General features: G+C 34.9%; 1 long non-coding RNA gene across 7 annotated transcripts in view; it reads right to left on the bottom strand.

Moving 5' to 3' along the window:
* The window catches only part of LOC140700223 (uncharacterized), a 539,161-nt gene that overhangs the window by 250,746 nt on the left and 263,030 nt on the right, over nt 1-25,385 (bottom strand). For 6 of the 7 annotated variants that reach the window (XR_012078562.1, XR_012078559.1, XR_012078565.1 and 3 more), the window contains exon 1: nt 1,714-1,807. The exons of the other annotated variant lie outside the window; for it this stretch is intronic. This is a non-coding gene — a long non-coding RNA (uncharacterized lncRNA). Of the gene's footprint in view, nt 1-1,713; nt 1,808-25,385 lie in introns of those variants that run through there. 7 annotated transcript variants of the gene reach the window in all.

Genomic DNA, 25,385 nt, shown 5'->3' with positions numbered 1-25,385 from the left:
AGACAAGAGTTGATGCAGATTAGGGAAGATGTTAAAGTGGAAATATTTGGGGACATACCAATATAAATTTCAGGATTTTCAGAATGCAGGATATACAAGTGAAATTTTTGATAATTTGGAAAAATTTTTCATTCTTTGAACTCTCATCCAAATAAGGAATAGACAAAGGAGTTAGTGCAGGAAAAGAAGAAAGATTTTAGAAATGAGATTTTTTCTAAGAATGCCTTTGGATAAAGTTGTTAGTCTCACTGCCATCATCGTCTCTATGGTAAAAATATGGGGTGCTTCCACTTCAGGCATAGTAGGACTGAGTTTCAAGTGGTCTACTCTGATCCTAATGTGTGCTACTTTCAACTGAGGGAAAAAGTAGACTGGAATCTCAGTCCTGGCTAAAGACTCTGGAAGGCAGCAGAGGTGGGATTGCAAACTACTTTAGAAACACACTAAAGGTAAGCTCCTGTTACTTTAAAATTACCTTTCACTTCCAGAGATCACTGGGGCAAGGAATGCATGACTATCGTCATGAACAAGATGGGAGTTATATCAGATAGAAATAAATGGTGAGATGGTCATCTTAGACCATGCGCACTAGGACCAAACAAGCACAAAAACAGAAACGAATCTGGAGGTTTACCTCTGCTCTGATAGATCTTGCAGAGAGAAATGAAACTGATTGACAATGTTGAGGGTTTACGAGGAGCCAATAAAAGTGCTCCTCTAGATGCAGTGTCATATGGTATTTTTCTTTCTCTTTCTGGCTTACTTCAAAAAAAAAAAAAAAGAACATAAATACAAAACAGAAACAGACTCATCGACATAGAATACAAACTTGTGGTTGCCAAGGAGGAGGGGGATGGGAAGGGATAGATTGGGAGTTCAAAATTTGTAGATATTGACAGGCATATGTAGAATAGATAAGTAAGATTATATCGTACAGCACAAGGAAATATATACAAGATCTTGTGGTAGCTCACAGCGAAAAAAATGTGACAATGAATATATGTATGTTCATGTATGACTGAAAAATTGTGCTCTACACTGGAATTTGACACAACATTGTAAAATGACTATAACTCAATAAAAAAATTTAAAAAAAAATGTAGTGTCAATTTTAACATCTGCCAGACCCAGAGAGGGTGAGCACAATTTATGAAAGTGCTAATTCAGTTAAGATAATTTATGTTTCCCTTACTCCTGTTCCCTTCCTAAATTCCAACCAAGGAGATAACAAAAAGAATGAATTACACAGCTTGCTGAGTGAAGAATGGGAAAAAAGAATTACCATTCCTATATCCTCCTGTCTGACTACCAAACTGTAGAAGAGATATATTGCTAAATGGAGCTTGGAAATTTTGTATTGTTGGGAATGGTTTACTGTGATTCCTGAACTGAGTTGGTATTGTGAACTACAATAACCACAGCTCTGCCTGGACATTCTAGTTCCTCAAACTGAACTGAAAATTCACTGAGCCAGCTCACATTTGCATTGAAGATCTAATAAGAATCTTACAGTGCAAGATAAAACCAAAGTTGCCTTTTGATTATATCCCATAAACTGATCTGACACTTAAAAAGGGATTAATTTTAATAAAAGCAATTTCAGTAAAATTAGTCTATTAATGAGTAGGAATAAAAACTGAAGGAGAATTAAGGTCACTGAAAAACTGGTCAGTTTTTAGTAGGACCAGGGGTGCCTTCTCTTTGGCAGCATACCTCCAAATCTCTGCCTTCATCTTCATATGACCATCCCTTCTGTGTGACTTTACCCAAATTTCCATCTTCTTGTAAGGACATGAGTTGTACTGGATTAAGGGCCCATTCTACTGACCTCATCTTAACTTTATTACATCTGCAAAGATCCAATTTCCAAATAAGGTCATATTCACAGGTACAGAGATTAGGGCTTGAAACTATCTTTGTGTGGAACACAATCCAACCCATAACAAACTCCAAATCCTCATATACCTTTCTTTTAAAAATTAGCACCCAAGGTAAACCATACGAATGGTGATTTACACTTTCAAGTATGCTGGATGCCATGGCAGAGAATGTTTGCTAATTAGATCATTTCATTGGATAAGAGAAATAAGAGTTTCTTTGTTCAGTTTTGTGGTTTTATTTGCTATGACTTATGAGAAATCTCTGTTTCCTCAAGTCAGAATACTATGAAAAGTCGTTGTTCTTTATGAGAAAATATGAATTATTTCCCAATATGTGGGAGACAGTATTTCAGAAAAACTTCCTAGTTTCATTTTTCCTCCTCTTGTTGTATAAATACGTTAAATTTAATAAAACAGTATTAAAAAAGAAAAAATACAATAAAAAGAAGCCAGTGTTTGTCACTCTGGAAAAAAAATCATGAACACAATAGCTTGGTAATGTTTTAGAAAATATTTGGATGTTACAATTTAATAAAAGAGCTATAAATACGTCAGTGCAAACTATAAGTATCTCATACAATAATATTTCAGAAGAAAATTAAACCAAATCTGTCTTCATTTTATTGTACTAGGCATGCAATTAAAGTCTGCTTATGTAGTAGGTAAACACTTCCTTAGTTTCTTCAGTGTGTGGCATATTATACCACAGCAGTAACAATAGTTGAGTTTTAAATGGAGAATCAAATTTATTAGCATATAATTAGAAATAAGCATGTTCTTATAAAGTCTAAACTCATGCTAGTATTAGATAAGTAGGGCTCAAACTATGTATTCTATTTATAAATGTAATTTTAGCTGAGAAATCTGAAAACTGCCCTATCTTCTGGCTTTTGGTGATATGATCCAAGATTTGATATTGTCATTCCGTACTGACATTTAGACCACTGGATTCCAATACATGGAATGACAAAGCTGTTTTGCCTTGTTCTTTCAATTTGAGATATGATCATTCGCTGAACTTTACATTTGTGATTCAAGTTAAAACCTTTCATCTACTCTTATTACAGAAAAAAGCTTGATGGCTTAATGGATAAAAGTTCTGACCTTTTCAAGTCCACATTTTAAGCACTAACCTCTAGTGAAAAGTAATCCACATCTCAAATACAAATATACAGTTCTATTCAGTCAGCTTGGTAGTTAAAGAAATTCCAAGGAATAGACTGGACCTATGTTTTCCAGATCTCCACTTGTGCACTTTTATTTCTCAGATTGAAAGAGGATCAACTAAAATATTAAAATCATAGAAACTTTAATTTAGTAGAAAAACTTTACTGTTGGTAAAGAATTGCTTCTCACAGGAATGCAGTCATTATTTTCAGCTATTCAAAAAACAAAAAAAAACTCCTACCCCAATTTTAACAATAAGAGAGAATAATCTTTTAAGTAACTTAATACATAAATTAGGCTTTTTAGTTGTAATGATATATCAATATTATAGCTAAGCAGTTAAAACATTTAAACTAAAAGTCTCAAGTAAGAATTCTCTTCCTCTATACACTTTGGCCTCTTCCTATGGCCAATTATGTTACATTAAAATGCCCCAAACTCTAAAATCAAAACCTGTGTATCTGAGGCAATCTTAAACTGAAGCTGCTCAAATAGCTCACTTCCTAGCTGTAGAAATCATACCTGGATGGCACAGAGATTCCTGAACTCATTACACCTAAACCAAACACACTATTTCTCTGATTCTCATTTTCCCTCTGTTTTATACGCCAATTTCCTTAGAACTACAAGCCAGGGATTTGATGTTTATTTTTATCTCATTCCCATATATGTTCATCTGACAAAGGACCAAAACATTTCTATTTTTCTTTGATTAAAACTTTATTTTATAGAGCAGTTTTAGGCTCACAGTAAAATTGAGGGGAAGATAAAGATTCCCCATGTACTCTCCGCCCCAAACTATGTTATATTCTAGGAGTTTCGTGGTTTTGAATTTTACATTTAGGCCTGTGATCGATTTTGAATTAATTTTTGTGAATAGTGTAACGTTTGGGTCTAGATTCTTTTTTTTTTTTTTTTTGTATGTAGATGTCTTTTGGTTCCAGCACTATTTGTTAAAAAGATTATCTTTGCTCCATTATATTGACTTAACTTCTTTGTCAAAGATCAGTTGACTATATTCATGGGAATCTATTTCTGGCCTCTCTATTTTCTGTTCCATTGATCAATTTGTCTCTTATTTTGCCAATACCATACTGTCTTGATACATGGTAGTTTATATTAAGTCAAAGTTGGGTAGTGTTAGCCTTCTAACTCTGTCTCCTTCAACATTCTGTTGGTTATTCTGGGTCTTTAGCCTCTTTATATAAACTTTAGAATCAGCTTGTCCATAGCCACAAAATGATTCACTGAGAATTTGAATTCCCGTCTCTGTGTGTCATTAGCTCGTCTTCTGGTTGGAGAAGGGAAGATATCAGCATCACTTAGACGACACGGCCACATTTCATACCAACCGCATTGCTTTCTTCTTTGGACAAATGACTCTCCTAACTACTGCCGTACAAGAATGGGGATGGGAGTAATGTAAGACCCAATCAGCCCCACCACTTCCAGTGCAATTTCTCAACCAATCACCCACAAAATCGCTCCTACTTCTATTTCTCTAATTTTTGGTGGCAATTCCTCTTCTATGATCTTCTCTTCCTTATGTTAATCTTCTTTCCTTCATGGAAGGTTTTCCCAAATACTTTGCTCCTGATGTCACTTTTCTGGGGGGTGGAGGAAGTTTCAGTGTGTTATTCTTTTCTCCTTGTTTTCTTCTTCCTTCCTCATTCATTTTTATTACCTTTTTTTAATCATTTCTAGTTATTTAGGAAATTAGAAGAAATTTTCTCATGTGCTTTGTTTGCCAACTTGACTCAAAATTTCCAATATTTTCTTTTGTTGTTAAAAACAAAAACAAAAAACTTTTGTGGCTAAATTCCAGATGCACAAAATTTTTTGAAAGAAAAATTGGACTAAAACTTTTGTAATGAAATGTTCACAGGATCTTCATGGTTTACTCTCTAATAATATAACAGAGTGACTCATTCCACCATTGCACAGAGAGTTGGAAATATAATTTTTCATTTCCAAACTTTGCTATTATCTCTATTCAGTTTTTCATCTAACCTTCTGGCAATTCTCAGTGTCACTCAAACCTCTCTTCCTTTCTGTCATTGGTCTTGTTTCTCTGCCTTTATTATCCAACTAAGGAAGCTCCCTTCCACTAGTTTTCTAAACAATGCAAACACAAGGCAATTTTGTATCAAAGACCATTTCTGAAGATGTAGGAATAATAGTATTATGCCATATCAAGCAAGGCTAAGAACCTAATATTAAATACTGTAACTCTCTGTATTTACGAATTGTTCTGTCCGCACAGAGCACTGCGTACCATTTGACTGACTTCTGTATGCCTTCCCCTATCCATGTCCCCACCTTCCCAATTTGCCTGACAGTCTACTACTAAAGCCCCTTTCTTAAATTAACTACTTATTTCTTTCATTTAATAACAAATCTCTACTATAAATCATTTGTAGACAAAGGAAGTGAGCTTTCATTACTGGAGCTAATATTTAAATATTTAAATGGCTAATAATTTCTGATTTTACATGGTGCTGGTTCAGCTACATTTTTTACCTTGTTTCTTAAGATATATTACATGTAACAGGGCACCTAGTATAATATCCCTGAGGAAAAAAAACAAAACAGCTGTTGATTTATCTTGACTTCTGGATCTGACCCTGCTTTTTTAGATGAGCGTTACTGACTTGATACAAGACATAGAGCTCAGCCCTGGGGAAGACAGCTGTTAATGAGTAATCCTGAGGTCAAGGCAAAATTTGAGGGAGAAACTGAGCATCCTTCCAAAAGTAAACACCTTACTCTGAAAGAGAAGATACAAACAAAATCTCAGGAACTAGCAAGAGGTATCACAGAGGAGCAAAAATATACCAGCGGAGTTGAAAGTCGCCTCCTTAGAAAAGAAAAGTTTGAAAACAGAAGGTCAAAGGTGCACAGAAGCTTGAGGCAGGCCCATTTTCAGAGGTTTGTAACTTTCATGCAAAAGGCTAAAGGCAAAAAACAAATTCTCATCCACATGAATACGTTTATTTGTATATGTCCATATAAAACTATATACAAGGTGTATTGATTCAAGGAGTCAGAAATCAGTAAAAAAGACAGAAACTATAATTCCCACTTTCCTAGATTCCTTTCTGGTGAAGGATTCTATCCAGGTATCTGTGTATTAATAAACAATGCCCTCATTCTCATAATTCTCTAGTATTGAAAACTGATTACTAGTGATACCAATGCCTATAAGAGCTAATAGTTTTTGAAACTATGTAAATATTAATGTATAACTGCTTTTTTCAAAAAGGCAGAAAATAAATTCATGTCTGACAGTTACATACTATACTCTATTCTTGAGAGGAGGTGGTTATTTTCACTTTAGATTCAATTTGCTATGATGCTAGTGGTCACTTCTTTTTCTTAGCTATAAAAACTCACTAAGTTTTCATCTCATGTTACAACCTTAAAATTGGTATTTCCCTTAAGTTTGAATGTATTTACAAAGGACTTGGTATCCAAATTCTTCACAACTTTATCGTTAGAGCGTTTAAGTGTTTTATAGATAAAAATTGTATGCATTTAAGGTGTGCAACATGATGATTTGATATGCACACATCATCAAGCTTGAAGTCTGATTTTATTACTTTAAAAATACCCCTTTTATTTAAGTTTTGTGTGAAAGCAACTTCAATATTGGGATGAAGAGCTTTCATTTATTTCACTTTATAGTACAACTGCATTTTCTATTTCTCCAAATGCCTATTATGGATATGTGGAAGAAACTGTAGTTCTTTCTGTTTTTGTGTGCACCCCAAAGCCCTTCCAAGATCCCAGTGAAGCAGATTATTTACCTTTTTAAAGAGAAGATTCTATGACTTTGGAGAAAAGGAGTACTGTCAATGACTTTTTTGTTGTTGTTTTGGGTTTTTTGTTTGTTTGTTTTTTGGTGGGGGGTAGTAACTAGGTTGGTTGGTTTGTTTGTTTTGATGGAGGTCCTGGGGATTGACCCAGGACCTTGCGCATGCTAAGGATAATTCTACCACTGAGCTATATCATCCCCCCTTAATGACTCTTGATATAAGCAGAGGAATGGGAATGTTTCAACTAACCCAACATTCCAAAAGTATTCATTCTGCATTCATAAAAAGAACCGATTGGTTGCCTACCATGTGTCAGGCTCTATTTCAGAGGATCAAGATACAGCAGTAAATATAAAAATAAAATAAAGTATAATACTCTCTGCCTTCAGAAATCTTAAATTCTAGTGAGAAGACACAAGCATTAAACATGACAAATAAGATAAATACCTAGTATGCTAAATGGTGGTAAATATTAAGAAAAATAAATAGGGCCAAGGGGCAGGGAGAGTTTGGGGACAGTGTTGAAGGTATAGATAAAGTAGTTAAGAAAGGCCTTAACAGAGAAGGAGACCTTTAAGGGAACAATTGAAGGAAGTGAGCGAAGAAACCATATGGCTTCCTGAGGGGAAAGCAACCTAGGCAGGGAAAGAGCAGCCACTGCACAGACTCAGTGTGGGAGCGTCATGGTACATCCAGGTAACAGGAAAGGGCCCGTGAGGATGCAGGGGAGTGACACAGAGGGAAAGTAGTAGGAAACAAGGTCAGAGGGTAGTGGAAGGTAAGATCATTAGGGCCTGATGGGCCACTGGGAGGACGCTGGTTTTCACTCTGAGTCAGATGCAAAGTCACTGGAGGATTTCGAGCAGAGGCATATCTCATTCTATTGTACTTTGCAGATGTTGCATTTTTTACAAACTGAAGGTTTGTGGCAATCTTGCATTGAGAAAGTCCATTGGTGCCATTTTTCCAACAGCATTTTCTTATTTGATGTCTCTGTGTCACATTTTGGTAGTATTTCAAACTTTTTCATTGTTATCTTTGTTATAGTGCTGTGTGTTCGGTGATCTTTGACATTACTACTACGACTCCCTGAAGGCTCAGATAATGGTTAACATTTTTAGCAATAAAGTATTTTTAAATTACTGTTTGTACATCTTTTAAACATAATGCTATCACACACTAATACATTACAGAATAGTGCAAACATAACTTTTATATGCATTGGGCAACCAAAAAATGTGTGTGATTAGATTTATTGTAATATTGGATTTATTGTGCTGGTCTGGTGCCGAACCTGCAATGTCTCCGAGGTACGTCTGTATATTCATTCTGATGAGATGATCACAGCGGCAGTGGAGGGTGACGGGTGATTGTAACCTGGACATAACTGGCAGCTACAGTGGCAGGTTTCACTGAGAGATCAGATGTGTAGTAAGTGATGACTCCAGATTACTAAGGTTCTACTAGCCCTGCAGGTCCCCCAGTGGTCCCTTCCTGTATTTGATGATCGTAAGTTCAGTGTTCCTTGACTGAGGAAAGCTGCTACCACCTCTGCGATAGCTTCCTCATGAATGTCTGAGGTTGCCATTCCACTTGTCCACTTTCTCAGTTGATTTTATTTATTCCTGAAATTCCATACAAATGCCTGCTCCACTTACAACTCTGTTTTTTTTCCAGTATATGTATATGTATGTGTGTGTGTGTGTGTGTGTGTGTATATTTTTTCCTTAATTTTAACTTAATTTCCTATAATTTCAGTAAGAATTAAGGGGAGGGGAGGGAAATGCATGTGTTCAGTAAACCTTAGGTTTCCTTTTCACTTTATTAAAAAAAAGAAAGAACAAAATTCAATGTTAAAAGCAAAGGGTAAAAAGTCATTGTCTTTAGCATCAGTATCAGGACTTGGATTCATCTGCCAGGAACAAAGCTTTACAATAGCAATAGTTTAAATAAGAAAGTAGCTTATTTTTCTCTCATGTAAACAAATTTTAGGGGTTTTAATTCAGGGCTGGTGTAGCTAACCCATGATCAGCAAGGTCCAGGCTTCTTTTCTGTTTTGTAATTTTTAGTAAGCGATGTTCATTGTCATCTCATTGTCTAAGACAGGTGCTGGGGCTCCAGACATAAAACCTATATGCCAGGTAGAAGACAGGAACAAGGTTTTCCAGCATTAAGGGGCCTGTGCTAGCTGACTGTCCTTCTTTTAAGTGCCACTAACATTACATTTGTCTTCTCTTGGTGGATCATAATGGGCTAGCAGATAGTACTTAGATAAACATCTCTGCAAACATCAGTCTACAGACTCTATTCTTCATTCACGAATTAATAGGAAATGTCTATCACATATTTTGCAAAGAAACATTTTAAAACATATTTTTGAACTTCGAACATGATTTAAAGTAAGCTTCCATTCATAAAATTAAAAAAAAAACCTATTGAGATCTCCTGAAATTTCACATTAAAAAACAATAATAATTGCTCAGAAATCAGAAAAAATTGGCAAATAAAATACATCACAGTGATTAGGAATGAAGGCTTTGGCAACAGATGTCAATTTGAATCCAGTTTCTCACCTCTACCACAGTTAAAGTGTGCCTCAATTTCTTTATGTATCAAGTAGATATAATACTAACAATATCTACATTATATGTGAGGATTACAAAATAAATCATGCAAAGCACCCCGAATGGTTCCTGGACCTTACAATCACTTAGTACCACATAATAATAATTATTATTGCTTAAATGGATCTCTTTGAGTCTGATTTTTATAGTTTGGGGAAAACTTTAAGAACTCTTTTGAAATGCATGCAGTCACAGCTGATGTGAAGCTGAACTTGAAAACATGTTTACTTCTCCTCAAAGAAATAAAATAAATTATTCAAAACCTAGATACAAACACCACACAGAAATGAAAAATAGAACCTTCTTATCTCTGAACAGCAAAGAACCCTGATGGTTAAGGCATGACAACATTCCCTGTATAAATTAGACTTCAGAAGAATACACCATACCTCTATGCAAATCCTCTCTATGAGGCAAAGTTTGACATAAAAGGTATCGTTTTAGAGTTCCACTTTTCCTCCAGTAAAATCATTTAATAACATTTTTGCTCACAGCTATCCAGTAAAGAAAGCATTGCTTATCTAGATAAAATATTCTTCATCCTCCATCAGAAAAATGAGTTTATTTGGAAATAGGTGAAGACATCTGTTTTCCCCAGGGAATTATTCATATACATGTATAAAACTGGGTAGCATCTTGTTTGCTATGCATTTTCCACCTTTTCTATTTCTGACATTTATATTTGCATTTTCATGTTGTTTTCACTCTGTTTTCCTTAGTTTTTATTACCTGCCTCTTCCTCTTTCTCTTTCTCTCTCTTTCTCTCTCTCTGTAATTATTAAAATTTTAAACATTTATTTCAGGGTTTCTTGACTGATGAACTACTGACATTCTGTGTCAGATTATTCTTTGTTGTGCAGGTTGTCTTCTGTAGTTCAGGGTATTTAGAAATGTCCCTAACATCTGCTCACTAGATTCCAGTATCATACCTACTCCTCAAGTTGTGACAATCAAAAAATATCTCTAGGAATTGCCAAATATCCCCTGAGGGGCAAAATTGTTCCCAGTTGAGAACCACTGATTTATATAATGTCCATTTGTATTCTTATATGTTTTCTGATTTATTTGACTTTTGTCCTACTTCACTTTGTGCAGTTTTCTGAACTTCAGTTCTCAGAGCTTTTCACACAAGATGGGGTGGTGAGGGTGGTGTACCCAGAAGAACATGGAACTGGCCCTCAAGTCACCTAGATTTAGGTTTCTATACCTGACTTGGGCAATCTAACCTTGGACAACCCACACATCCAGTTTATTCTTGAGTTTTGTTATGTAGTGGTTTGATATGATTTCAAAACTACTTGTTTATGACAAAAATGAAATTGTTTTTATAAGCAAAGTCATTTGGACATGGAATTGAAATTCTCATGTCAGACACTGGGGGCTTTTCAATAAGAACACATGGAGAAGTTAACTGTGGGGAGGAGACATCTAGATATAAACACCGAGTTGGTGAGAACTATCTGGGAGTGGTCCATCTAGACAAGCAACTCTTCACTGTTCTAAAATAGCTCTACAAAGACCTTGGGGCAATAGCTTCTGCCAAGGAAAAAGCTTATCTTTTACTAGCAGTTGTGAAAACCATGCAGTGGCCCCAAGAAGACCATCTTGCTAGTCAACCCCCATGTTTTGTTTCCTAGCAATGTGCTCTAGCAACAAGGGACTTTCTCCTTTGCTTTACAACTAGACTGTCAGCTATTGGTTGGCTAAGTCAACTCTCCCAAGAATCAGTTGGTAGAAAGGCACATATCAACTAAATTTGGATTTTATTCATTTTATCCCTTCTTGCCTGTAACAATAGTGTAACTAACCAATCTATTGATTTGGATTATGTTCTTTATTGGTTTATTAAGAGACATTATGCTGTTGGCTTTTGAAATTATTATAATTCCTGATAATCTCAGTCTCTGAGCACAATTTTCCCTAAAACCAAACAGTTTGCATAACTGGCAAATTTGACCTAAAAGTAACAATAATTAAAATTGGTCATTGCTATTGTACATATAATATTCCAAATCAAATTTGAAATACAGGTTGATAAATTTTATTAAATTTATAATTGGTAGAGCCCATTACTGGATTAACTAACTTTAATATACTATTTATCATCTATGGCATCTTAATGAAATTATGAATAGGCTGTGAATAGACAAAATGGCAGAACCATTATAGTCTGGATGCTAACATTGGCCATACTAATTCTCTTAATACTGTTTCATCATTTTATAAATGATTTGCAACACACTATTAAGTCTCCCAAAGAGAAAACATACTTGGAACATTGTTGAAAAAAGGCAGGATGATAATAGTAAACATTTCTCACTCACTAATCCTACCAAAATTACTCAAGAGGTGGTTTAGGGGTAGAATGGATTATATATTAACTTCTGAGGATCCCAGGAGACCTACTGAAGACTTCATTAGAATAAAACTCAAAATTAAGGAAACTCCAGATGTTGGCCTGATCACCAAACTCAATGAGTTCTTAAAAAAGATAAAGAAGGAAGAAATCCCAGTGCTCTTATTAGGAGCACTAAGTAACACAGATGCTAATACTCAGAAAGAAAAAGTGCTAGCAGAAAACTTATCTCCAGAGAAGGAAGAAATGCAGACCATTTTGTTCCTAATGGCACTAGTTAACATCCTGAGGACTGTGATATTTACTACCCTTTTGACTTTGGTAACTTTACCCTGCTAGAAGGTAGGCCCATGAGAATAGACAAAATTGCCACAAGTGATAATATGGAACCAATCAGTCATTGAAGAGAAAGCTTATACTAGACAAGAAATGACAACTTAATCCAACAACGGAATTCCAACCAACTGATTTGGACACAGAAACCCAGTGGCTATCAGATTTATGGTTCAGCGGAGGACATAACCTAACCCTTACTGGAGTGGAAATCATGCAACTCAGACCCACTACCACAGATGAGAATTTAATCAACACCTTAAAGCATTTGGAGAAAATAATACCAATTTACAAAGATCTTTGACTGGGTGGCAGCAGCCTAGAGATAAAGATGCCCTTTACTTAATGTATTACTGCTTAAAACAGCAAGGGAAGCTGCTAATATAACAATAATGAAATTAGGACAATTGGCATGATGGGACAGACATCCTCACCTCTATAAGCAGAAGCAACAGAATAAATTTAAAAGATCATCCTGGAAGGTGTACCCTCGTAAGACAGGACTACACTATTCATGGTTTTTGCAGAAAACACAAAACTGATTGACTCAATCAAAACAGCTGAGGGGCTGAGTCAAGATGAAAGCTTTAACACTAATGTATACAGATAAAACAGGCATACATCTAAAATAAATAGACATAAAAGAACAAAACTCAGAAAGCTTTCTGGCCTAGACCATTTATATCACCGCCCTTCAGTCCTAATTATAGAAATAAAAACCTCAACAGGGATAACAGAGGGTACTTACAATGGCAAAGAAATGGAAATAATTAACCTTTTAAGGGGAACAAACCTATAACCTAATAACCCATTTATTATGAATACTAACCCTTTCATAAAACCTAATCCCATTAACAGCCAAGCCACTGATTGATGAAGGAGAAAAAGCCTAATATGAGCCCCCACTGGGACACAGCAGTCTTCAACTCCTAGCTCATGCCCATAACAGTCACCGTGTGTCACAGGGGCCATTTCAGTAGAAACACATTTTGTTAAAAAAATACTACATATACTACTATGTTATTAGATATAGGGTCTCAAGTAACAGTGATACAAGGATAGACTGCTAATTTAAGAAAACTTTAACAATAAAATGTACTAACTAAGGGGTTAGGAAGGATATTAACCATAGGAACGTGCGAATATAGATTCCTAACAACCGTTGATAGATCACCTAAGAAGGCTAAATGCCTTACAGGTCTCAATTTAGAGAATATTCTTGGAATGGATATAATAGGACACCATATAACAAATAAGGATGCAACAATTCCTAAAACTAATCTGACTATGGCAAAATGGACTTCAATTAAACTGCCTGTCCTATCTAAAATAACAAATATACCCCAATCCAATCTTAAGGGAGGACATGCTCAAATTAAGGAAAAAATTCAGGAACTCCTAAAGGAACAAATTAGTGTCCTATTATTTCACCATGAAATAACACAATCTAGCCCATTAAAAAGCCAGATGGATCATACAGGTTTACAGTAGATTATAGGAATTTAAACAAACACTTTTGCAAAATTGAGGGGGTGCTCCCATATATAGTCACTATAATAAACAATATCACCACTGGATCCAGAACTTATTATATCGTGATAGACTTATCTGACATGTTCTTTGCTATATAAATTGATGAGGAGAGCCAACTCATGACTGCATTCACATGGGAAGGCAGACAATACCAGTTTACTAGGTTATCACAAGGATATCTTAAAAGTCCAGGGATAGCTCATAACTATTTAACACAAGACATCCAAGCCTTTCAGGAAAAGACAACACACACACACACACATATACACACACAAACTATTATTTCTTATATTGATGACATCCTTATTTATGATAATAACTTGGAAGAACAAACTAGGGTCAAGATAAAGTTGACTGAATTCCTTATACTCAGAGGATGGATGATTAACCCAAGCAAGTCCAAGTAAAAGTTGTAGGTGTAATTTGGTCCTCTGAAGGTAGGAAAATGCCAAGACCTAGTCAAGATGAATTGCATACCAAATCCCATGACAAAAGAAGAAGCTTAGAAACTGGATAGGACTGATTGGATATAAGAAATAGTACATACCACATAAGCAGATGATTTTAAAACTGATCTATGAAATAACTAGGAAGAGTGAAAAATCTAGATGGACGGAGACTCTAGAGGAAGCCTTTACTCATTCGAAAAATGCTGTAAGAACTTTCAACAAATTGGCACCATCTAATAAGGACTCTAAGTGTAAACTAGAGTGCCTATACTCATAAGGGTTTGCAGCATAGCACTGTAAACTAAAATACTGCAGGATGCTGAATTTTACCAAATTGGACGAAAAAGTTCTTACGGTGTGAAAATATATATCAAACAGTTGAAAGGCTCACCTGGTAATTCTATGAGACCCTACAAATTACAGAGCCACTAACGGAAAATAATACAATTATAATCCAACAGCCTATTCAGGCTTGGGCAAAACACACCCCTGACAAACAGGTGGGAGCGCCTCTTGACCATAAAATCCTAACATGGCCAATTCTGTATTTCTGAGCAAGACAGATGGATGGTGGACCCTCTGCATTAACTGAGGAAATCTCAGCAATGCCAATAGTGGACTTTCTGGAACTTCCAAGAGTAAGCCTATCCAAGCTTAAGCAATTTGGCAGTGGGGACCACCCAGGTTCATGGCACTCAAAAATGCATGATTTACAGTGGTGTAGCCTTTGTGACACCATCTGGAGGATACTGGCAGGCTAAGGCCTTGAGGACTAATGATGTTCTGACCTGACAGAATCAGGCTTGGAAGAATCAGCACAAAATGCTGAATTTATAGTCGTAAAATTGACAATTGAACAATCTGTTAAGTGAAATCAGAATGAGGTATGTCTTTTCTCAGACTCATGGGCAGTAGTTAGCGGAACAGCTATTTGGTCAGGAACATAAAAAGAAAATGACTGGAAATAGGAAATGAGGACATATTGGGTAAGAGCATTTGGCAGAAAACAGCAAAGGCTGATATGTCCAGAGTCATCACACAGGTCTGTGCACATCAGGAGGACATTTAATAATCAGGTAGACAAACTTACCAGGACAAGTAATGAGGCAAGGATTCACAGGATTCATCATAAGAAACACAGTGATTCACAGGCAAAGATAAAACCAATTCAAAATATAACCATATATAAATGAGAAGGACAATGGAACATAAATCCTGAACACACAGATATGTCAATTGATACAGTCATCACGTGGGCACATCACAAAACAGGCTATGCTGGCATAAATGGCGCTAGAACATGGTTAGAGAAAAGAAACTGTATATACCCATCAAATACCTCTAATTAAAAAGTAAGAAACAAGAGAATTGCCAAAATTTTAAACTTGGAGGTCATGAATGAATACTCCAGATAAGATCAAAATGACAGACCCTTCCAAACTATACAAATTAATTATGCAGGACTCTTGCCTATATCAGAGAACATACCACATGCAGGAACCATCATAAATACATGGTCAGTAATAGGATTACGCTATCCTTTCAAGATAAATAATTAAAGATCAACAATGCACTAGAAATATGGATTGTATGTTATGGCCTGCCAGTCATCATGGAATCAGATTAGGACGTTCACTTCATAGGAAAAAATAATAGATTTACCCAAAGAACAGGGCATAATGTGGAACCTTCATTTACCCTGCAATTTAACTGCCTCTGCATCAACTGAAAGATGTAATGGCTTGCTCAAGCAAAAGCTTAGCTTGCCTACAAACAACCTAGATAAAGCTTGGACTAAAGCAACCTGAGAGACCTGAGAGATGACAAAATCTCTAAACCACAGGCGTAGAAAGGATGGAAAAACTCCCACTGAATTAATATTGCAGGCACCCACAGAGATAAGAATTAGCACTAATAACACCCCTAGAACCGAAATTAAAAGGAAAAGCATTAATTTTAAAACATAATACTATATATAGTACTGGGAAAATTATAACACCTGCCACTAATAAAACCTGCTGAGTGACTGAAGGAAAAAACATACTACACCAAATTAGAAAATAATATGTATACCTCTATAAAATTTAACAATGGACACATTTTTGTTCAGCATTATTACTGAATGCATAATATTTAGCCTAGCATGGTATAGGGAGACTTGTGTGGGCAGCACTGGCAGAAAAGACCGTAATAACTATTTCCTTGAGTGTCAAGAAGAACAACAAGGAAGATTTAGAAATTTATATGATGCTATCTTTTTTTTTTTGCAAGCATGAATCTGATATGCATTTTATACCCTACAAATATTGCTAACTGGGTCAGTGTGGCATGCTGCCTGCTGGCCAAACTATTTTGCTTATTGCTCATGATTGGATGCCATACTCATTGAAGTCATGGTTATTTCTCTGATAGTGCCAGCAATAGCCGTTTTGCCATTATTCTGAATTGGGCAACTGTGAAATCAGGATATTGGCACTTAAAGGAGGAAATGTGACATTGGGTTACCCCACTTCTGTGGTGTCCCAATATCAAAAGAGATAGTAGAGCCTACAGGACACAGAAAGCCCCCTTATGATAGAAAAAAAAAACATGTTCCTGAGGCTATATTGGTGGAATAGAATTAAAATACCATTATCACTGCTAGACCTTTGGATATACCTACAGTACAAGGACCCACGATGATGCCTTGCTGACTCTTCAACTCATTATGTATGGATAATGGAAATCATGATAGTAAGCTCTAAGCCAAACCCTAACCTATTAGAAGCAGGAGAAAAATAAAAAACACAACATGATGGGATATGTAAAAGTAGAGTAGGTAATGAATGTGACAATAGAAGGAAAGAGATATGATTTGAGGTCAATAGAAGATAAAGGAAACATTAAAATAACTGGAGAAATAGTTCACAGGAACCTTCTAAAATTAATAAATGTAACTCATAATTTAGAAAACTTAAGACAAGTTAAAAAAGAAAAAAAACTTAAGAAACCTGGAAGATGAGACAAATAAAATCAAAGTATCAAAGTAACTTGGCAGGAATTGAAAAGAGAACAAAAATATGCATCCCCTAAACTAATGACAGCCTTGAATTCTGATGTTGTGGCAACAGAACACGTGCTTGATAGTACTATGCAAGCCTGTACCCCTGGAGCTTCATAAAAATGGCTTTTACATGGAAACAAAATTGTCAAGGAAGCTTAACTGAGTGATTTAGAAAATTTTCGGTCTTTCAATGATTGGATTTGGTACTGTATTAAAGAATGCTTTGTTATGCTTTTGCCAGTAATATTAGGAATTTACTTAATAATGGTTTGTAGTAACAAAACTATGGGGAATTAAATTAAAGGGAAATCAGACTGTGAGTGATGAAGAATCACTGGGTGGATTGATATTTTTGTGAATTTAGGTTGGTATAGGGCATTGGGTCCTTAGGATTAATTAGTGTGTGAGTGATTTGAAATCACAGGGCAGATTGTTGTGTAGTGGTTTGGTATGATTTCACATTCACTTGTTTATAACAAAAATGAAGCTGTTTTTATCAGTGAAGTTGTTCTGAAAGAAATGTGAATTGTGTCAGGATGTTGGCACTGACATCTGTGGTTGCTGATAAGCACTCAGTAGCTCAGAGGCTGACAGGTGGGGCACGGGGGGCTTATCAGTAAGAACACAAGGGGAAGCAACTATGGGGAGGAGACATCTAGATATAAACACCGAGTTTGTGAGGACTATCTGGGAGTGTTTGGTCTGGGCAAAGTAACTCTTCGCTGTCCTAAATAGCTCTTCAAAGACCTTAAGGCTTTAGCTCCTGCCAGGGAAAAAGCTTCTATTTTACCAGCAGTGGTGAAAACCATGCAGGGGCCCCCAAAAGATCATCCTGCTGGTCAACACCCATGTCTTTGTTTCCTAGCAACATGTTCTAGCAACAAGGGACTTTCTCCTTTGTTGCAGCAGCTGAACTGTCAGCTCTTGGTTGTCTAAGCCAACTCCCCTAAGGACCAACTGGTAGAAAGGTACACACCTCTTCTAAATTTGGACTTTATTCTTTTTATCTCCCCTTTCCTGGAACAGTAGTATAATTGATCTATCATTGGTATGGTGTGTGCTATTTCTTTATTGGCTTATTAAGAGACAGTATCTCGTATGCTATTGTCTTGTGAAATTATTATAATCCCCACAGTGAACTAGTGTTAAATAAAATATTGGCAAAGACAATCTCTGTCTCTGAGCATAATTTGTCCCCAAACAAAAAAGTTTCTTCAACCATAAAACAGAGAAGTTGGACTAGATGACAACTAAAGCTTGAAAAAAGAAACTTCAATGGACACAAATGATTTCTAACAAAAGAATTTAATAATATTCATTTTTTCCTTTTCGTCTCATCTCTTTAATTTTGCTACAGCTCTGTTTTATCCCTTTCCTTTCCTTCCATTTTAACAGTTTGTTTATGATTTTGTCACACTTTTTTTCTAAAATAAACATGGTTCACACTATTACTCTTTTTGTAGGTCTCTCCATTCTTTTCTAATTCTGCTAGTTTATTTTAAAAATACAGTTTTCCAAATAAACTTACAAACCATAAAAGTGAGTATCAGTCAAAGAGTTTATTTTATAGTTTAAGGAAGAATTAACTGGCCAGGGTGAGATAAATGTTGTTATGTAATATAGGATTATTCTTCTGCTACATTACTTTGCCTTTTAAATAAGATGTTGCCACTATTTTGAAAACTTTGCAAACTTAAAAGTGAAATAAAGAAATTCTAAAAAAATTGTTCTACAAGGTTAAAAATGACAGAAAAATATTCAAAATTATCTATAACACTATTTGAAATATGGATTATGTCTATTAACATTAACTTCACTCAAAGAATGTATTGTGAATAAAATTAACGAATGAATAGCAGTACATATGTACAATTAATAAATAGAAACATACTCATATTGGAGAGTGAGGGGCTATTTTTTTCCTTTTGTTAAGAGTGCCTAATAAGCATTTTAAAGACCATTAGTCTAAAGTATTTATTAAAAGAATGGTAAGAAGTGAAGCAGAAAAAAATAAGTGGAGTCCAAGCATAGAACAGTAAGCAATGTTGAATTGCTAATGCTTATTTGGAGCAGGAACATGACATGCTTAGAAAAAGAATTTGTCAATCATATTCATTATGAATTTTTCCAGGAAAAGACTGATTGGTGAGAATTTCATTTATTGTGGTTGAATTTTTATGTCTGGTTTATGGTGCCAAATACTTTTGCTCAGTATTATGGTATTCTGTACGCTTGTCATGATTACATTCAATGTGTCTTTGAAGCCTTCCTCTTTTTATTCTCCTCAATACCTTAAAAAACGAAAGATGTCAAGTATTTTCCGGACAAGCAAAGGGCCAAATGACTGCACTGATCTAAGGACTCTAAAGGCAATCAACTTGATGCTGTGATATGGCAGGATTTGGTCAGGCGAAATTTGGTTCAACCTTTTTTAACTTAGGACTTTTATCTCCTCATCTGAAACAATGAGGATCACACAAATAATAATTGCTTAATCATGGAGATATCATTTATCAAATGCTATCACGTATGTAAGACAAATGGAATATCTATTAGGATAACAAAACAATAACTGCTTAATCACAGGAGTATCTTATTGAGTCAGGGCTATCACATGTGTAAGAGAGCTAGCCATCTATCAGAATGCAGGCTCAATTTATGCTACTTCCCTCCCTGAGCCTAGGCCTCTGGAAACCATCTCTCCGTCTCTGTTATTTAACCTAACATGCAAATTCTGAATTTTCCTTATGTATGCAGGCATGAGAGACACATAGAAGCACAGTAAAGTGCAATTTATTTCACAGGTCACAAAATCACTTAGTCATTAATGCATATAAAATTGAAGAGAAAAAAATTAATATATGATATATAAAGAGTAAAAGAGTCTACAGCTTGGACAAAGAAATTTTTAATCTTTTGGATAAACTGCTACTTAATTTACTTGAGTTTAAAGTTAACCAGAATCTTTGAGGTGAGACAAATGTATCTATATTAAAATAGAGTGCTTTGGCAAATGTACTCAGCTCCGAACTTGTTTTCCCCTAAAATGTATGTACATCCACTCCATTTTGTCTTAGGAATAGTAGGTAAGGTAGATTCCAAGTTAAAAGAATGAGGAGGAGGAATGGAGTGGGGGGTATGTAGAGCACGGGGAGGAGGAACAAAAAACAAAATCCAGATTATATAATTTTCATAATTTAATCTCTTTGCTTTTTTTCCTCAGGCAAGATAACTGTCTATATACAGGCTTGTATAAATACGTCATTTTTTTTTCTCAAGTACCATTATTTTGTTTTGCTTACTCTCTGATTTAGAGAGAAATTAGTTGACTCTGGCCTGCTTGTTACATAAGGAATTTGGGAGAATTTTATACTTTGTTACTTGGCAAAAGGTATGCTAGAATTTCTCTTCAAGTGGTCATATTTTTTGCTCATTTGTGCTTTTATTCTACCAATTTTATAAAACTTGTTGAGGATAAAAACCTCACCATGTCAAGATTAGACAGAAGTCTCAGAGTATAAAGAGATTTTGGTACAAAGGTCAAAGAAAAAATAAATTAAAGCTATTCATTTTTAAAATGCTAAATGACATATTCAATAAGAACATTTTATACCTGTATAGAAAGTGAAGAAGCCTATCATACTACTATTTTTTCTGAAATTACAACATTCTGACATTTGTCTTAGAAGGCTGCTTTTCTCCATTCTTTGTGTAAAGTGAAATAAAGCAAAGTAGGTTACATAAACTTAAAAAAAATAAATTATTCTGATTACAAACCCTGGAGCACTTTTGATTAAGGTAAAAAATGTCTGATCAGTTTTGTATGGTTATTTTAGCTGATAAGTTTTCAGAGACAACATTGAATTGATTTTCTTGAAATATGGTTTAGAGTTTGTTATGAAATAATTGGGCTGTGCTGGATAGCATTTCATCTAACTTGCTTGGCTGATTTTAAGTTAATTTTGAAAAGAAATCAAATTCTAATCATAAAAGGAAAAAGAACGTTTTAATATAAAATGTTTTTTAACTCTACTTTCATACAGTTATTTTAACCCTATTACTCTATATTTTAAATAGTGATATATTCTGGTATAAATATTTGTTTTTCAATTTTATTTTCAATAAAACTATTTTAGTCAACTGACAAAACAGGAAAACTTAATGTCACTAAAATTTAGATTCCAAATATGTTTCAAATTCAATCTAACTATATTTGGCAAATCTTTAAAGACTGAGTAATTCCTTTAACATACTAATTTAGTCACAATATTTGTTGAGCAAATACTATGTATCAGACACTTTTTTTCATTACAGGAGTGTAGCAGTGAATGAAACAGACATACTACATGCTCTCATGGACTTATGAGGGAATAAACAAATAAGCACATATTTTGTTGGGTTATGATAAGGACAATAAACATAAACACAGTGTGAACATAATGAATGAGCAGATGAATGGATGTGATCCCCCGGGGGAGGAAAAGAAAAGAACAGGGATTACAGGAGAAGATAGAAAGGAGAGATGCAGAGGCTAGGCAATGGACCCCTTCACTAGCTATATGGGTCATGAAGATGAGGAGAAGCCATCAAAGGAGATTAAGAAGGAGCAATTAACACAGTGGAAGAAGCAGCACTTCTAGTACCATGTTTCAAGGAGGAACACTGGATCAGATGTTGCTGAAAGGTCTCTCCAGTGAACATGTAATGATTTGGAAGGGAGAAAGTATAGACAGTGATTATTAGGCAATTTTTTGAAGAGTCTTATTGTAAAGAGAAATGGGTCAAAGCTGATATGGATGAAGGATTCAGGGGATTTTTCACTGTATTTAAACTTTAATAATAAACTTACATATTTTCCATTGCTCAAACATGTGACTAAAAATCATAATACCTCCAAAAGTGTGCTTTCTTAAATTTTTTAAATAAATCTCTCTCATGCACACAGCAGGGGTGCACTGATAATTACCATTCTAACACAAAATGAGAAAATGATAGAATAACCACTTTCATGCATTTGTATAATTTCTCGCAATTTTTCAGTGATGGTTCTGAAACTGGAACACTGTATAAACTGTCCGCTGCCTTACTTAAGACACTCAATTGACTGTCTTTATCCTGTCAAATCAAATCCAAATTTTTCAGTATGGTATATATACATATAAAAGCCTCTAAAAGATGTGACCACTAATCAAAGCTTTGATCCCATTGCTAGATTCCCCCTGACTTAAACTATATCTGTATTAAGCTTTCTTTTCTTTTCTTAAATAAAATGTCTTACAGGTGATACATGTTCTCCTGTCATTGAACCCCCAGAATGTAGAATATCCCCTGGAATATTGTAGACAACAAATAATTGTTTGGTAAATGAATACATAAATTATTGTGTGAGTGGATTTACTTATCACTCTCTGTTGACTTTAAAATAATCATTCTCATTCTTTAAGACTCAAATTCACTTCACTTTCTTTATGAAAATCACGTCTTGAAGTATAACAGGAAAAGTTCTATGTTACCACTGAATGTTGTGTCTGATGGAGTGTGAGCATGGTAGTTACCACTGAATGTTGTGTCTGATGGAGTGTGAGCATGGTAAATTGGGAGGAAGTACTATGTGGGCTGAGAGGATGTTTATCATGTATTTGCATGGAAAGTTCTGAGTGAACTCCAAATGTGGGCTTTGGAATCATTCAGATTTTGCAAGTCCCAGTTTAGTAACTTAAAACAGTAATCTTAAACAAATGTCTAAATTGTCCTCATCTGTAAAATGGATATATGATCCATGGTTGAAAAAAATTTTCCAAGGACAAAATGAGACATGTGTTAAATCCATATATAGTGCTGTGAACTGAAAAGTGAGATCGTGTATTCTGTCCATCTTTACAAAAGTCCTAGTGTCTACTAGAATATAGGACTCAGATTATTTTTTAATTTTGTTGACTTGCATTGATGTTTGTAGCTGCAGAATCATGCAGATGGCACATCAGTGTCTTCAGGCTCACCTCCAAAGAAGTAGAATTTGCATCATAATATAAAAAATAGTTCAAATGTAGGCATAGCAAAATGATTACAATTTGTGGTAGTTTTAACAGTAAAGGTTGTATGGACTTCTGTATTGAGAAGGCACTGAGATTACTTCTGACTTTTTTGTGGAAGAATGTCATGTGAAAAAACTGGTATCTTCCAAAAGAAAAGAAGAGTGCCATTTTGGGGTAGAACTCTCATGGTACCAATTTTAATTAGCTTTCTTCTTTGGAGAGCACTGTTTTTTTGTTTTTTGTTTTTTAAGTCTTAGCGCTATAATCCAGACTCTAAGCTTCCAAAATATGTGAATAGTATAGTGAATAAGCAAATTGGAAAAAATGAGAAATAAAACTATAAAGAGCAGAGGAACTCAAAGAGTAGATTTAAATTGACTGTGAAAAAGATATGGAAACAATTGCTTGTAACTTTAATATCTAATACCATAAAATATGCAAAACCAGTATTTCACATTAAATTATTCTCAGATCTAAAGAGACATGAAACAATTTAGTCTGATTGCCATAAAAAGTGACTATTGCATTTGGATAGTTAAGACTGAAGATTGTAGAAAATAATACTGGAGGTTTAACAGATCTCAAAAAGGATATGTAATTAATTCAACTCTGTATCAGCCACAAAAGTCGCTAGAGTTCTCCATGTTGACTATGAGGTTACTTTTTCAATCATTCAATGTGTTTGGCAGAACAAATTATAACAATGTCTCTGAGGGACAGCAGTTTATTATCAAACACACACACAGGTAAAATTCTTCTCCTAAACGTTTAAGATCTATTCATAGGATTGAGATGTAATATAAAATACAGTCATATCTTATGTGCTCTGGTGCAATGAGACAAATTTTAGTTTCAGATCAGCACTATTTACATGATCTTTAATAAATACTATACTGAAAAATAAGAAGACTATATTGAAAAATGAGAAGAGCTTATCACTTGAATTAATTGATTAGTAAAATCCCTACTTGTTCTAAAATTGTATGATTTTAAGTAGTTAGTTTTGTTTTATATCAATCTTAAAGAGTATTATATTTAAGTTAAATAAATCATTCACTTCTGATCATGGATAAATGTATATTTTCTGAATAGCTTCCTTCATTTATTTATTTTCCTGGAATTAGTCTAAGCCTCAGTGAATGATTCATTAATTCTGGGCAGCACAGTTGTTCAGAAATCTCCATCAAAATGAAAATGGATATACTCTTTCTTGATTTCACCAGCAAATTACAGCTCTCTTCCTCCATAAATGTCTACCAATCCCAGTAGGTTTGAGACAACCCATTCCATAAAGTAAAAATAGAAAATAACTGACCTGCAAGGATTGATATTTTTTAGGGCAAACATATTTTCCTATGCCATTACTATACTTTGTAATATTGTGAAAACTACCATTATTACATGTAAATCATCATGAATTGAGCTTATCATGTGCAGTGGCCATAAGTACGCCATCACAATTACTGTCGGCAAGTACCTTATGTGAGTAGGTACTATTATCCAAATTTTAGAGATGAAAATCACACAGCACTTAGGGCGTAAAGCTGAGATTTAAATCTAGTTCTGACTGGCTCCAACACCAGAACTCTAAACCGTTACATCTTTTTTAAAATTTTTTATTTTGAAATAATTTTAGATTCATACAAAGCGTCATAGAATACAGAGTGCTCCTGCATACTCTTCACCTAGAGTTAACATCTTACATGATTATGAAACAATGATCAAAGCTAAGAAATTAATATTAACAGAATACTATTAACTAAATGAGAGGTAAATAAATTCTGTAAATAGCCACTTATTATTTTAGGCTTGTGGGCCAAATGGTCTCAAATAATAAATTCTTCCCTGGTAGCCTGAATGCAGCCTTTACATGAACAATACATAAAATAAACAAACAGGTATGGCTGCGCTGCACTCAAACTTTAAAATAAGCAGCTGGACTGACTTGGCCCAGGGGCTACAGACCGCAGATTTCTAAACCAAACTATAGATTTTATTCAGAGTTCCCCAGTTTTTCTACCAGTGTTCTTTTTCTGTTTCAGGATCCAATCTAGGATGGCACATTGTACTTAGAGGTCATGTGTCCTTAGTTTCTTCTTATTTGCATATTTTTTCACGCTCTTTTTCTTATGGAACCTTGACATTTCTGA

Source organism: Vicugna pacos, chromosome 12 (genome assembly GCF_048564905.1).
Source record: "Vicugna pacos chromosome 12, VicPac4, whole genome shotgun sequence".
Classification (NCBI taxonomy): Eukaryota; Metazoa; Chordata; class Mammalia; order Artiodactyla; family Camelidae; genus Vicugna; species Vicugna pacos.
The sequence above is the reverse complement of the archived record's forward strand: the minus strand, read 5'-3'. Positions and strand labels throughout refer to the sequence as shown.